General features: G+C 39.1%; 1 pseudogene; it reads left to right on the top strand.

Annotated features, from left to right (window-relative positions):
• The first annotated feature begins 412 nt into the window (after nucleotides 1-412).
• On the top strand, nucleotides 413-1,124 carry LOC101655591 (annotated as a pseudogene).
• Nucleotides 1,125-12,632: the final 11,508 nt, after the last annotated feature.

Raw genomic sequence — 12,632 nt, 5'->3', positions numbered from 1 at the left:
TATTTTCTGTGTTTGAGGAACAAAAAGAAGTCTAAAGGGGTAAGGCTGGGGGCTCTAGGGTGAACAAGGTAATTAAGGTTCCCAAGGAAATTCTATAAGAAATCTCCTGCTACATTCAAAGAATGAGTGAGTGCATTGTCAGAATGGGGGAAAAATTCCTCTGTACAACTTTCCTGGCCTTTTTCTAACACAATTTTCATTTTCTTTTTAATCATTTTATTGGGGGCTCATACAACTCATCATAATCCATCCATATATCCATTGTGTCAGGCACATGTGTACGTACATTTGTTGCCATCATCATTCTCAAAGCATTTGCTTACCACTTGAACCCTTGGAATTTTCTTAAAACTTCTTCGTAAGTCCATGAGTGTCCTGTTTCCTTTAAAAAAAATGTATCAAGATTACATCTATGGAGTCTCTCAGTGGCTCCCTTTCTGCTGTCAACGTGGTTCTGCATTCCCTGTACAAAATGCCCAGTGAAGCCTCAGAAACCGTCCCTGGAACAGAATCTGACAGTGACAAATCTGGACCCGAGCTGGAGGAGCAGGATTCCACACAGGCCACCACACAACAAGGCCAGCTGGTGGCTGCACATGAAATCGATGAGGAGCCAGTCAGTAAAGCGAGGCAGAGTCAGAGTGAAAAGAAGGATGCAAGGCTATGTCCAAACAGTCTTTGGTAAGTCACAGGGGTTACTAGTCACTATCCAGAAGTCAAAAACTATCCTCTTTGCCATCACAGTCAAATGTCTACAAGAGCCCCGCTTCAGATGCTTAAATCGTCTGGGGGGAAGCCAAAATGAAGGGTCTATCTCAGGCAGCACAGCTAGCAGCTGTTCAGAAATGTACCATTCAAGGTGAAGTTGTCTAGAATATTCAAGAAAACACACAAACTCCAACCATACAAAAGCAGAGTGAAGAGGAAGAAAGAGGTTGATGAAACAAGTGTGGAAGGTACGGACACAGAATTGGTCATGTCACAAGCAAACGTACCAAGAGCAAAAACAGAGCCCTGAGAACAATAGTAATGATATTATAGATGCTATTATAGAATTAACAATGTACCCATCTGAAAACAAAGACCTTGTTTCAGTGTTTCAAATGAGTGCGGTTTGGTGTTAAATGTGTACTGTTTCTATCTTTTAAAAGTTATAGCTTCTTGTTGAATGAAAAAAAATTACATCTAGAGTATTTTTTTTAAATCACCGATGAAATATACAACTTTCCTCTAGTTCTTTAATGCTTCCTCCTCTCCAGACTCATAACCCCATTTCTACCTTACAAATCCGGCTAGACCTGAGCATGTACACTGGTACAGATAAGAGCTTGAAACACAGGGAATCCGGGAGCAAGCCCTGTCTCTGACTTCGTAGGCATTTAACAATGGACTCCCAGGAGGACGTGCAACCCCCAAAACAGCAGCCAATGATATATACCTGCGGACAATGTAACACAGAAAATGAAATAAAATCCAGGGATCCAATCAGATGCAGAGAATATGGATACAGAATAATGTACAAGAAAAGGACTAAAAGATGCTCAATGAAGCGTGAATTCAGAGACCATCTGCACATGTGTTGGATTTGCCGTGCTGTTTCACGTTGTTGTATGACTTTCGGATAACGCACTTCGGATAACGCATATGGTATACATATGGTCTCATTTAGTTTCAAAATCAAATTGCATTTGGCTATCTATGAGTGCATTGTGTAAATAAATTATTTTACATTCGGAAAAAAAAAAAGAAACATAGGGAATCCAGGACAGATAAACCCCTCTGGACCAATGAGAGTACAATACTCTCATTGGGGGAGGGGGAGGAGAAGGTGGGGTGGGGGGGTTGCGGGGAGAGAGAACAGATCACAGTGATCTAAATATAACCCCCTCCCAGGGGAACAGACAACAGAACAGTGAGTGAGGGGAGACGACATCAGTCAGTGTAAGACATGAAAAAATAATAATTTATAAGTTATCAAGGGTTCGTAAGGGAGGGAAGGAGGAAGAAGAAGGAGGGGGGATGAGTAGGTGATACCAAGGGCTCAAGTAGAAAGAAAATGTTTTGAAAATGATGGAAACATGTACAAAAGTGCTTGACACAATGGATGGATGGATGGGTGGATTGTGATAAGAACTGTACGAGCCCCCAATAAAATGATTTTTTTAAAACAGGCTAATTGTTGTAGTTACCATAAAGATTATTATAAATACAATTGTAGTTTTTATCATTTTTGTATCACACAATCTTGAATTCACATAAGCAAATCAACAACCATTATATCCTTTTAGAATACTGACACTATCTAATCCCCTTCATGGTTTCCTTTTTTTTTTTTTAAATCATTTTATTAGGGGCTCATACAACTCTTATCCAATCCATACACACATCAATTGTGTAAAGCGCATTTGTACATCATTCTCAAAACATTTTCTCTCCACTTAAACCCCCGGCTTTAGGTCCTCATTTTTCCCCTCCCCACCCGCTCCCCCCGATTTTTTTTTTTAATCTGCTGCAGTACCTTCTGAACTAACTTCTGCCTCGTATTTAAATGGGTCAGTCGATGCCCTCATCAGCTAATGCTTTGGATTTTTACTTTTTTTTTTAAGGCACTTTAATAAGCCTAAGACAAGTGTTTTACTGAGAAAATGAATTTGCAGCCATCCACTGTTTAAATACATTTTGCTTGGAATGAACTCATTCGCACATGAACGGGAACCCAAGTAGCTATACTTTTTTTTTAACTTTGTTTCTGAGATGTAATTAAATACTTAAAATAACCCTTCTAGTCGTCCTCCCTTTAATGATATATTGCAAATTCTAGCCTCCACCTATGGCTATAGTTCCATTTTGTTAGAATGTTATCTGTCAATCTAATGAAAAGTTGGTATGCATTTTGAGTACTGACCTTACTAGAGGGCAAATCTCAAGTCACTACTCTTGGTTTCCTTGGAGGTATATATAGTCTGCAGAAGGCAAAACCACACCTCCATCAAAGTAAATTCTGTGACATCCCTCTTCCAAATGAGCATGTGCAGAGGGAAGCTGCTTTCACTCCCGGACATTTCACTCTCTTACTCGAGATCTTGAATCTGGCTCACCTCTGCCTGACCTCCAGTTCTTGGAACTTGAGCTTGTAACCTATTACCTGGCCTGATTTCACCAACTTCCACAACCTTGCGGATGAGGAAGATCATCCACAAGGGTATCTGAACTTCATTTTGGGGACTTACCAGCACCCACAACCATGTGAACCATTTCTTTAAGGGTTTGAGAGTTCTGTGAGACATTGCAGTGAACTGCAGAATTCTGAGATATGAGGGAATTTACTAAGGGGCGGAGTGATAGTTTATATCAGGGATAATTGAATGATACGGCATTTTGGAAAATTCAGAAATTTAGGCCATCTTTACCCTTAACCACAATGGGACTTGGGTTTTTTGGTAAATTTTTTTTAAAAAAATTATTTCTATACCCTTATATTTATGATAACCAAAAAAAAAAAAAAAAAGAGTAGCTGCTAAAGCTGCTTATAAATAACCAAATACCTAATGGGATTTGGTTCCCTGGCTTGGAGGTTTAAGGTCATAGTTTCATGGAACATCCCAGCCTAATAATGGGTTTAGTGCTTCAGTGTTACCTCCAAGGTGCCTCTGAGGTGCCTGAGTCTTAACAGCTTATAAATGGAGTTCCAAGGTCCAATCGTTGGTCCTTATTTGCCTGGTCCAACAGAAGAAAACGGAGACTCCGGAATGGGAAGAGGAAATGGAATTTGTGGTCAATTGCCCCATGAAGAACCACCTCCATAGCCATGACACCAGAAGAAAGATTGCATAGAAGATTTCTGGCAAAAGGGGGAAATGCAGAATGGAATTTCAAATTCTCATGGAATCCAGAATTTCTACAGTTATGGAGGCTAAATGAAAGTAATGCCTTGAGATAACCTTTAAGCCTTAAGGTAAAATTATCCCCTGAAATCCTAAAACCAAACAGTTCAGCTTAATTAGTCAGAATGGCTTGTTCATTATGCTCTTTTAAGATCTTAAACAAAAAGATCTATCTATATAGATCAAATTGACAGCAGCCACTTAAAAGAGTAGACTGAAATCTTAAGAAGCAGTAAGGTTATGTTAATGGGAGAGGAACAGTTCAACAAAGGATGAGAATGGTCGCACAGCTTAATGATGTGATCACTACACAGAGTTGTGCATGTACAAACTTGAATCAGTGTATGTTTTGGTTCCATATATTCTCAACAACAAAATAAATTATTGAAAGAAAAAAAAAGACAAGCAACACATTCAAAAAAAGAGATGAGATGAGAGCACAGTGATGGAAGGGGAGGGAAGGTGGTAAGAGATAAAGTAGCAGATAAGGTTGCAACATGCAGATCATCTAGCACATTGTAGGTCAGAGTACAGAGTTCAAAGATTTTATAAGTCATTCTAAGTATCTCAGATCTGTACTTTAATTTCTGCAACTCTAAATCTTACCTCTTCACTTCAGGACTATGTTCATTACAACTCACGTAGACCCAAGAGGACAAAGGAGAACTGCCCTCGTGGGTTTCCAAGGTTATAGATGTTTATGGAATCAGACAGTCTCATTTTTCTCTCAGGGAGGCTGCTGGGCTTAAACTGCCAACCTTTTGGTTAGCAGCCCAATGTAGAAGCCGCTATACTGCCAGTTCTTTTTTCACTATAATAACCTCCTACATTTCCTCTCTACTTATAGCCTCTTCCAACTCCAAGCCATTCTCATGGGTAGAGTACATCAAATATTTAAAGCCAGAACTTTCAAAAGCCAGTGAAATAGAGGTTACTTGGCCTAAAGCACAAGGTTCTCTGCCATATACAGGGCCATATATTCTCCCTTCTCTAACTTCCCTGCCTATTATGCCCCAGAAAGAAAAAAAAACCAACAACATAAAAAACAAACCTTCATTCAAAACAAATCACTCTCTGAACATACATGCATTTTCCACCATTTGATCTTAGCTCAAAATATCCTTTCCTCCCATCTCCTCCAAGCAACCACCATACCCTTCTTCAATAAGGTTGCAAAAGGTAGTCCCACTGAGAAAAGGATATGAGCTTGAAAATGTATACGACAGTCACAGAGACAAAGAAACACACACCCCAGCCACAGGAAAAAAAGTCTGTTTGTTTGCTTAGTCTCACATGACTGAGCACAGAAGGCATGGTGAGATTTAATAGGAAATAAAACTGTTTGGCAGGAGGGCAAAGAGTCCTATGATCTTATACAAAGTCCTTAACCTTAACTTCAGTAGGCTTTACTTTCTTCATCTGCAAAATTAAGGCAATTAACAGTGTCCATGTCATAGTACTGGGAAGATTTATTTATTCATTTACTCATTTACTGTGTGTGCCAGCACTATTCTAGGTACTATGGAGACAAAAGTCAATGAGAGAGAAAAATCCCTTCCTTCATGGTCATTATTTTAAGGGTGCGGGGGGAGAGATACAGCATTTAACAACTAAAACAAATATAATATGATATGGTATGATATATATATTATATAACAATAGACTGACTCTATAGGGAAATATAAATCAGGGATGGAAAATAAGGAAGAAAGCAAGATTTCAATTAAGACATAAAGGAATTAAGCGTTCCAGACAGAGGGAACCAGAAATGAAAGGATACATGTTCTATATAATAAAGAAAAGCAAGTAGAAGATGCTGGAGCAGAAAGCAAAGAGCTATGGGGTAAGAGATGAAGTCAAGCGAAGGCAGCAGCATACACAGAACCTCATAGACCATTATAAGATGGGTACCCCCCAAAAAACGGAATTGAGCTAGGTAGGCAAGCACCGAACAACTTGCTCTTAGTTAACCCAGTGGCGTTGCCTGGAAAGGTTCTCTCTGGTCACAGTGAATTTTTTCGTAAAAGGTTTCACTTGAATCTCACTTTTTGTGATGGCCAATTTAAGAGAACAGTGTGTGGTTGGGAAATTCTATTTCCTGCTCAGAAAAAACGTAACAGAAACTATTTTGATGTTGAACACAGCTTATAAGGACAGCACTATAGGAAAAATTCAAGTGTACAAGTGGTTTTCTTGTTTCAAAAAAGGTGAAATGTCAATTGATGACAAAGCCCATTCTGGATGGATGTCCATCAAATTCCCGAATGGATGAAAATGTCGACTCGCAGTGCATATGGACTTCGTTCAGCCAGGTTTTGCCACCACAACAATGCACTTGCCCACACAGCCATCTCAGTGGCCCAGTTTTTGGCAAAAAACAGCATGCCTCTCTTGCTGCCATGCACCTGACTCACCTGAGCTCTCTCTGTGCATCTTTTTGCTTCCACAAATGAACAGGGACATGAAAGGACAGTGATTTGACAATGTAAAAGAGGTGAAGAAGAAAATGAGGGAGGTGTTGTCAGCCATCCAAACAAATGAGTTTGAAAATTAGTACCAAAAATGGAATCACAATGTTAAAAAAGAAAAAATAAAAATAAAAAAAAAAGGAATCAAAAGGGTCGTGAGTAGACAAGCTAGTCGGGGTGCAGTGTAGCAACGACGAAACATACAACTTTCCTCTAATTCTTTAATGCTTCCTCCCCCACACACCCCCACTATCATGATCCCAATTCTACCTTACAAATCCCACTAGACCAGAGGATGTACACTGGTACAGATAGGAACTGGAAAAACAGGGAATCCAGGACAGATGACCCCCTCAGGACTACTGGTGAGAGTGGCGATACCGGGAGGATAGAGTGAAGGTGGGGTAGAAAGGGGGAACCGATTACAAGGATCTACATATAACCTCCTCCCTGGAGGGGGGACAACAGAAAAGTAAGTGAAGGGAGATGTCGGACAGTGTAAGACATGACAAAATAATAATAATTTATAAATTATCAAGGGTTTCTTGAGGGAGGGGAGCGCGGGGAGGGAGGGGAAAAAAATGAGAAGCGGATTCCAAGGGCTCAAATACAAAGCAAATGTTTTGAGAATGATGAGGATAATAAATGTACAAATGTGCTTGACACAATGGATGCATGTATGGATTGTGACAAAGAGTTGTACGAGCCCCAATAAAATGATTTTTAAAAATATATGGAATCACAGATTTGCCAAGTATATTAAGTGTAATGGAGAGTGCTTTGAAGGTGATAAGGTTGTTTTGTAAAAAAAAGTTAAACATAGCTTTGGGAAACAAATTTCGGGGTTTTTTAAAGATTTTAACTTTTCTTTCCGAAGACACAAAAGCCACTCGTGGGTTTTGCGTAGAGGAATAACATAATCTGATTTACAAATTAAGGGTAGATCTCTGGCTGCCAAAGTAAGATACATGTAAAGCATACATGAAAAGAAGGTATCAAGAACAAGCTATCATTTATGAGATTAAATGGGACCACAGTGGCCATGCGTTTAACACAATAATTGGAATATAATAAGCTTTCCTTAAAAATGTGGCTCTCACTGACACTATAGAGAAGTATCCTGCAGACAAACAACAAATGCAAAATGTAGTGATGCTTGAGTCTTTCTAATTGTATTCTCTTGGTTCTGGTACTAGTGGCCAAAAAGAACTATGAGGGAAAAATAAGCCATGATGAATGAAGGGTTTCAACAAGATTCTAAACTTTGTCAGCAAACACCTCAAATGTCAGAAATATACAAAATTATAAAACTGCATAATATAAAAATGAGAGATATGCTGAACAGCAGTAAAAACAAAATCTTCTAAGTTACGATTTAAGAACTGAGCTTTTATTTTATCACTAACATATTAGTCTTCTTTGAAAAAAGGCTTTATCTTCAGGACTGGTTCCCTAACATTTAAAAACTGAGTCATAGAACCTGCCTTAGGGCCTTAAAGAGTAACTACTAGCTGAAAACCTATTACATAACCCACATTCCTCCACCTATGTCCCCCAATCTGTTTAATCTACAGCAAAGCTTGTCACACATCCTCCAACTTTCTTACTGACAGCTACTATTTCTCCCATAACTCGAGGGGGGAAAAAAAATCAAACAGTATTCCTGACAGGTTTCTAATGTCTAAAACAGTATCCCAAATGACTTTCAAGAATCTCAAGTACTATTTTGCCTTCATCAAAAAAATTTTTTTAATCCTTCAAATAATTACTGAATGGTCTATCTAGATAAAATAGGCGGGATAAGCAATCTGGAGGAGAAAACAATGGGACCAATGGTTGGAGGGGGCTGGGGGGTGGTGTTAACAAGCACAGGGGCAAGGGAACAACAAGTGATACAAAATCGGTGGTAAGAAGGGTGTAAGAGGCCTGGTAGGGCTTGATCAAGGGCAATGTAACTGAGAGGAATTACTGAAATCCAAATTATGGCTGAGCATGATAGTGGGACAAGAGTCAAGTAAAAGGAAATAGAGGAAAGAACTAGGAGGCAAAGGGCATTTACAGAGATTTAAATACAGGCATATACATATGTAAATATATTTATATATGATGACGGAAATAAATCTCAGTGCATATATTTATAGGTTTGGTATTAAGGTAGCAGATGGACATTGGGCCTCTACTCAAGTACTCCCTCAATGCAAGAACACTTTTTTCTATTAAACTGGCATTGCATGATGCTCACCTTCCCAAAACGATCACTGATGACAAAGTGGGTGCATAAGCAAATGTGGTGAAGAAAGCTGATGGCACCCAGCTATCAAAAGATATAGCATCTGGGGTCTTAAAGGTTTGAAGATAAACAAGTGGCCATCTAGCTGAGAAGCAACAAAGCCCACATGGCAGAAGCATACCACCTGTGTGAACACAAGGTGTCATTGGGATCAGGTATCAGACATCAAAGAACAAAAAAAAATCAAATCATTGTGAATGAGGGGGAGTAAGGATCCAAAGCCCATCTGTAGGCAACTGGACATCCCTTATAGAAGGGTCGCAGGGAGATGAGCCAGTCAGGGTACAGTGCAGCAACGATGAAACATACAACTTTCCTCTAGTTCTTAAATGCTTCTCCCCCCACTATCATGATCCCATTTCTACCTTACAAATCCAGCTAGAGCACAGGATGTACACTGGTACAGATAGGAACTGGAAACACAGGGAATCCAGGACAGATGAACCCCTCAGGACCACTGGTGAGAGTGACAATAACGGGAGGATAGAGGGAAAGTGGGCTAGAAAGGGGAAATGACCACAATGATCTACATATAACCCCCTCCTGGAGGACGGACAATAGAAAAGTGAGTGAAGGGAGATGTTAGACAGTATAAGACATTACAAAATAATAATAATTTATAAATTATCAAGGGTTCATGATGGAGGGGGCAGCAGGGAGGGAGGGGAACATATGAGGAGCTGATGCCAGGGGCTTAGATGGAGAGCAAATGTTTTGAGAATGATGAGGGCAATGAATGTACAAAAGCGCTTTACACAATTGATGTATGTATGGATTGTGATAAGAGTTGTATGAGCCCCTAATAAAACGATTTAAAAAAATTATCAAGGGTTCATGAGGGAGGGGTGGCAGGGAGGGAAGGAAAAAAATAAGGAGCTGATACCAAGGGCTCAAGTACAAAGCAAATTTGGGGGAATGATGAGGGCAACACATGTACAAATGTGCTTGACACAATGGATGGATGGATGGATTGTGATAAGAGTTGTACAAGCCCCCAATAAAATGATTTTTTTTTAAAGATTTAAAGACAACTATCTACTTATCTCTAAAGGAGCCTAAGTTACTTATTTCATGAACTAAAAACAAAACTTGTGATTAAGTAAACTTAGATGAATGTAAACAGTGATAAATTTTTAGCATATTCAAAATGTTTACTTCTTTCTCGGTGCTAATCTATATGCTTCTCATTTCCCAATATGAAAACTGCTTTTATAATATCCAAACAGAATTATTTTTAAGCTCATATTCATATACCTAAAAATTTTGTCCTCAAAGTTCTTCTATACCACCTCCTTTTACATGGAAGGAGAAAAGATGTCCATTTTCCCTATAAATCTAAGTGAAGAAAATGTTTGGATGTAATGTAATAGCAAGTAATATCTTCCCTTACATGACTTTTATCATTATCAAACAATGAGTGAAATCAGTATCTTCTTGAAATTAGAAATGTTAAAAATATTAAAAATTGATTAAAATATTCAAAATGGCACCTAACTGACAACATAATTATGAGCTGATGAAATGTGGAGTCTATGGTTTGTACCATAGTACTTTGCACTTACTGATATATTATTTATTAAGATTAAATTCCTTTTAAATCTTAAATTTGTTCAACTAAATTTTAAGGGCTATGCATACAGGGAATCATCCATTTCTTTTGTGGGTCCCCCACAAGACTTCATACCGCGTCCATATACAGTAGGTGCTTAGGGATTGAATGACAAAATAATAAACCCTACTTCAGGCTTATGGACTGGAACCCTCACACCTATAATCCACACCATTAACCCTCCCTCAATGTGACAGCTTAAAGGACATTCCTGGGGTGAGGCCTGCTGATTCCACTGGATTTATTACTCTGAGGTTCCTTCTCCAGCAAAGAGCTCGAAGTACATGTATAATGTTAAAATAGAATTCCTGACTACTGAGAAGGTGGGTGGGAAAGTGGGTAAGTGAAGAATCTATTATAATAATGTGCCTCCGAAGAATAAGCATTACCCAACCTTGGAGATGCAAAACATTCCTAAAATGTCTCTGAATCCCTAAAATGCCAAACTAACATCGTTTCTTTAAACTTTGTACTGACTAAATTCGATCACAATATCATGTAAACCACAACCCTCCAAAATAAAAAGACCCTAAAAATCTGTCAGTGGTTGAGACAGTTTATTGTGCCAACCTCGCGGAAAAACACATGTGGGATTACTTGAGGGGCGGAGAGATAAATGGCTTGGTGAGCTTCACCTTTCTATTTCTCAGGTCTCTTGCTCTGTGATGGACGCACCAGGGTGCAGCTGCCTTAGCAGTTCCCTGCTTCACCTTGCAAGGCTCACTTCTTACAAGACATCCCCAAGGAGAAGCCATATGGACCTACCCTGATGCAGCCCTGGGTGCTGGAGCAGCCGTGTGGAGACCCCTGCCGGCGCCGAGATGCTTACACATTCACTGACTCGGCTTTCCTCCTGCAGTCGGCATTGTTGTGTCTGCTTAGTGAGATGGAGGAGGACTTTGTGGATTGGTGTTGGACATATGGGTTAATGTTGGACTTGTGGGCTTGGGCAGCACTGGGTTGGGATGTTTTCTTGATGGTCACTTAACCTTTATATAAAACTCTCTCTTATACATGAGTTTCTGTGGATTTGCTTCTCTAAAGTACCCAAACTAATACAGTGGTCCATATATTATAGTTCTAGTTTTAATTATTTGGCAAAATAAAATTTTAAAATTTTGAAAGCAATGTGATGCAGTACAAAAAGTCCCTGAATTACTAACATCCCCTTACGTACAACCAATAGTTACAAATAACCTCTATAAAAGCCTCTTAGCTGAAGGAGCTTCACACAGTTCATGCAAAATGGAATTAAAAGATGATAAAGGGCAATTCTACTCTGTCCATAGAATTGCTACCAGTCCTTTATTCTCAAAAAGATAATTGAATTTTTCCACAAACTTTTGGAAGTTCCCTCATTATTAAAAATCTGAAGTATATACAATAGTTCATAATCACAAACAGGCCCAACTTTGCAATATAATGCATAAATACTATTGTTATTATTATTATTGTTATTCTGTCATGTTAAAGATGTCTTATTATATCTATAGTGTTTCATTAATGTTTTTATGCATAGAAATGTACACTACATACTAAGAGAAACATCTGATAAACTGACGCTACACACAAATTGAAGCTGTTAAGATTTACATACAAATTCGATGAAAAGATTTAGGAATGGTAATCCAGGAGAAATTAGTGCGTAAAAGAACCAGTCAGAATATCAATTATTTGGTACTTCATTATAAAGCTGAAGCACATTCTGGGCTGTAAGAAAGCAGGACACATTGAACATTAACCAAGCCAAAACCAAACACTGCCAAGGGGTAAATTCTAAATCAAAGTGACCCTACACACCAGGATAGAACTGCCACTGTGGGTTTCCAACACTATGACCCTTTATGGGAGTAGAGAGCCTGGTCTTTCACTAAGGAACCATCTGATGGTTTCCAACTGCTCGCCTTTCAATTACAGCCCAAGGTGTAACCACTATGCCACCAGGGCTCCTACTGGACATAATTGCTGTGGCTGTTAGGTGCCACTGAACCAGTTCCAACTCCTCAGGACCCTAGATACAACAGCACCAAACTCTGTTGGGTGCTGCGCCATCCTCACAACTGTTCTTGATTGTGAGCCCATTGTGGCAGCCATTGTGGCAGTCCACCTTGTGGAAGGTTTTCCTCTTTTTGACTGTCCCACAATGTTACCAAGCATGATGTTCTTCTCCGGGGACTGGTCTTTCTTGACATGTCCAAAGCTCATGAGATGCTTGCGTCTAAAGGAGCATTCTGGCTATACCCTTCCCAATACATATTTGTTTGTTCTTTTGGCAATCCATGGTATTTTTTTTTAAATCATTTTATTAGGGGCTCATACAACTCTTATCACAATCCATACATACATCAATTGTGTAAAGCACATTTGTACATTCATTGCCC

The sequence above is a fragment of the Echinops telfairi genome, unplaced genomic scaffold (assembly GCF_000313985.2).
Source record: "Echinops telfairi isolate 266 unplaced genomic scaffold, ASM31398v2 ScPeMD7_18;HRSCAF=68, whole genome shotgun sequence".
NCBI classification, from domain to species: Eukaryota; Metazoa; Chordata; class Mammalia; order Afrosoricida; family Tenrecidae; genus Echinops; species Echinops telfairi.
Note: the sequence above shows the minus strand (reverse complement) of the source record. Positions and strands in the feature narration are given on the sequence as shown.